The sequence below is a fragment of the Pollicipes pollicipes genome, unplaced genomic scaffold (genome assembly GCF_011947565.3).
Source record: "Pollicipes pollicipes isolate AB1234 unplaced genomic scaffold, Ppol_2.1 Scaffold_6686;HRSCAF=7923_pilon_pilon_pilon, whole genome shotgun sequence".
NCBI classification, from domain to species: Eukaryota; Metazoa; Arthropoda; class Thecostraca; order Pollicipedomorpha; family Pollicipedidae; genus Pollicipes; species Pollicipes pollicipes.
Genome location: NW_023596921.1, coordinates 31,235,130 through 31,239,009, shown reverse-complemented (window position 1 = coordinate 31,239,009; position 3,880 = coordinate 31,235,130). Strand labels below are relative to the sequence as shown.

General features: G+C 43.0%; 1 long non-coding RNA gene across 1 annotated transcript; it reads right to left on the bottom strand.

Moving 5' to 3' along the window:
- Positions 1–347: 347 nt before the first annotated feature.
- On the bottom strand, positions 348–3,579 carry LOC119107664 (uncharacterized). Its single transcript, XR_005095252.1, has 2 exons — positions 3,491–3,579; positions 348–541 (listed from the first exon to the last, which is right to left on the bottom strand). It is a non-coding gene; the product is annotated as an uncharacterized LOC119107664 (long non-coding RNA).
- Between the last annotated feature and the right edge of the window lie 301 nt (positions 3,580–3,880).

Genomic DNA, 3,880 nt, shown 5'->3' with positions numbered 1-3,880 from the left:
GATCCCGCCCGTACCTCGGGCATCCTCCGGTGCTGAACGATGAGTGTTGGATAGCAGGCTGCTCTCCACTGGGCCAAGATGCCATGTCACGCAGCAAGTGATCATCCGATGCCACGGCTAGTTAACCTCGACAAATTACATAAATTATGGCGTTAACAAGCGCACATGAGTGCTTCAAATCCCAAATCATTTTACAAAAGATAATCACACAGAGAGAGTAATCGGAATGGACACTGCATACCACAATGCATAACACAGCATAGTCAGTCAGCCTTCTTGGACTTCTTCTTTTTTGCTATCCCAGCAAGCATTTTGTCCTTCTTCTCCTTTTCCTTTTTTTCCCTGTCTATTGCCTTGGCAAGCTTAAATGACAGCACAGACGAGATGAAGAAGAGTGGCGACAGACAGAGGAGTACCTTGAAGAGAAAGTCGTATGGGTCGGTGGCTGCCCACACCAGTATGCTGTCCGCCCAGCCCTGCCAGGTGCTTGTGTCAATCTTGGGAACCGGGGAAGGGCCGGGGGTCGCCTCGTCGGCCATGGCTGGAACACAACACAAATGTGGATTCAGATGTGGCCAGGTGACACATGTGCATAACCAGTTGGCACCTAGTGAGGTGAGAAAATGATAGGACGAGACTATGGATGAGGTGAGAATATCTTTTTGCTGGTCACAAGTTGGAGGTTGCTTTTTCATTTTTGCCTCTTCAAATTCTGGTATACAGAGTAGCATGTTTCTGTGATCAGATCTTGCATTGCAGGCAGTCATCTGTGTGCAGTGAGCAGCACAATGGCCTCTTCAGCTAACAATAATACAAATGAGGATATAAATGTGGTTTGGCATAAAGTCTGTTTGTTCATAGTATGGAAAATTGTACCTGGCCTTTCTTCAGGTTTTAAACAGGTTCAGGCCCAGAGCTTCTACCCTTTCTGGCCCAACAATGCACACAACAGTTCTAACTGAGTAGTTTGAGGTGTGTGCTTGTGTGCCAAAGACAGGATTTAGATCATTGAATTACTTTTCATCCAGACTTAATATTACTTGCACCTATAACTAGACCTAGGGGGCCACTTAATCCATGTAACAAAAAATATAATGTGCAAAGCAAAAACCACAATCTTATTTGTGCTTTGAGCCCTGGTACATGTGTCCAGATAACAGGGGCACCAGGCACACCACCAACGGTCTCAAACCCGCACTGTGTCTGCTTCTGGGTCAGTGCTTCTTGTAAACTTGAAAATCAAAATGTCATTGACAATGTGAGCATCCAAGTATTGACTGGTAACACAAGCAGATGATCTCAAAACTAGCATAGCCAATACCAATTTTGAGGTTATTTCTTTCCACGCGTCACAATGGAGCCCATCCTTTATATTCTAGGAAAGTGGGGTGTCATGGCACCTACAGAAGCCCATATTGCCATGGCTTTGCTGGTGACTAGTTGTAATCTAAGACTGAGTTAAAAAACAGCAGCATGGTTGCAACATATATATACATATATACATATATATATATATATATATATATATATATATATATATATATATATATATATATATATACAAGCCACTAGTACTTCAATATTGTCTGATCTTCAAATACATCATTGAGGATAGGCCTGCTGGTGTCACATTTTGAATCTGTTGGATTTGACCTGACACATTTATTATTGCTTTTATCCAAAAAATAATATCAATACAAGTTTTGTGTGAGGTTTACAAACACTTAAAGCTGGTTGCATGGTAGCATCCTACTATCTCTGTTCAATCCAGTCAAGTGTTGACCCTGTTTTACATTGGCAGTGGTTTTGTGGCCTTACTGGGTTGGCAGTGGTTCTGCAGCATCTCCATGCACTCAACATTAGATTTTATTTAACTTAACTGCCTTTACATATGCAGTCTCTACAATAGCACTATCCCTCACACCTGTTTCTGACAGGTGTCATGGAAGACATTATTTACTGTCATTGGATGACACATAGAGATACATTTAGGTGTCAGAAATACTCACAAGCATATGGTGCATCTACTAACACCAATATTGTGCGGTTTGCCTGCTATATGGAGTGCATGTTAGCTGTTTCAGAAAATGGGTGTAGGTGTGCTTTGCTACCTAACGCTAGAAAAAATAAATGTACACCATTTGTTTTGTTTAAGGTGGAACATATCGTAAATGATCTCAAAATATGTAGAATCCTGCTCCCACCTTCGAATTTTAATAAATATGATAGCGTGCTCCTGAGCGCCCCACGCACAGGACCGCCTCAACTCCCCAGCGCCGTTTCTGCGTTGTTGTGTAATTACAATACTTCTGCTTATCAAGAACCATAAAAAATGTATGGGATCAATGTAACAATAATCATGCAATGAAAATCGTTTCTTATCACGTTAAGGTACGTTTATGAAACACACGGGCCAGAATAGTCCAGAACATATCCTACCCTAACCCAACCCAACCCAACCCAACCAAAAATAGACCGGAACCTAAGCTAAGCGAAGCTAAAATAACCTAACCTAACCTAACCTAACCTAACCTAACCTAACCCAACCCAACCCAACCCAACCCAACCCAACCCAACCCAACCCAACCCAACCCAACTCAACCCAACCCACCGAACCGAACCAAACCGCACCAGACCTGACTGACCTGACCTGACCTGACCTGACCTGACCTGACCTGACCTGACCTGACCTAACCTAACCTAACCTAACCTAACCTAACCTAACCTAACCTAACCTAACCTAACCTAACCTAACCTAACCTAACCTAACCTTCAACCCAGCATCCCATTGGCATCCATGTTCCATGCCATATATAGGTACTGTATAGTGAGCTTTTATTTAGCCACCATGTTCTCATTTTGCTTTACATTCCCCACCCAATCCCCCTGCAACCCATCACCCTGTTGGCGTCGAGGATCAAATTTCATGAATTCTTGTTACCTTGGCCCTCTACATTTTTATGGTTCTTGATGCTGCTTGATGGGCAGTAATGTTGTGACTGCGCGCAGTAATGGCGCCGGTGTCGCAGCTGCTGTGTGTGTGGGGCACTCGGGAGCTCGCCATCATAATTATAAAACATTTGAATGTAAGAGCATGAATCTACCTGTTTTAAGATTATTTACAATATGTCCTGCCTTAAACACAGCAAATGGTGTACAATGATTTTTTCTAACATTAGGTAGGTAGGAAAGTACACCCTGACCACAAAATGTAAGGCCTGCACCCACACTAATAAAATAATAAACCATAAGATACAAAATAAGACAAAAGTACAGGCAACAGTAGGAGTAAGTACAGTGATAACGAAATCTTCATGTAGACGACAATAGAACATAAGTGAAAAGAGCTTGTCATCTTTCTTTTAACTGTACCTATGTCCACACCACTTGTGACATTGAATGCAATCACTTGTCGCGCCACCGAGGGTCACACTACGATCAGACTTACAGCTGAAAAATCAAGTCGGATACACTGAAGACTGACACTCACCTGTAAAGTCGCAGGCACCAGCACCGCAGGCTACCTGGCACCAACCGGAAACTACCCGCCCCACCGTAATATTGCTTTACACGGCATGCAGCGGCAGGGTGAGCGACGGAGCGGTCAAGAGCTGGACATATATGGCGCAACAGTGACAAGATAGTTCTAAGAAAACACTGCTAAAATATAAAATATTCTGTTGAACATGCGTGACGGAAAGCACAGACTACATATGCATTGCTCCCATTATTCTTAACTGCGACCTTGCATGATCTCTTAGTAACAGCGGCGCTATCCTATTGTGTCAATGATTTAACTACCCATAAGACTAAGACCGTGCGAGAGAGATATAGCACTGCCCAAATGATCTTCAAGATAGCGTTTTCAGCTCAAACTCCC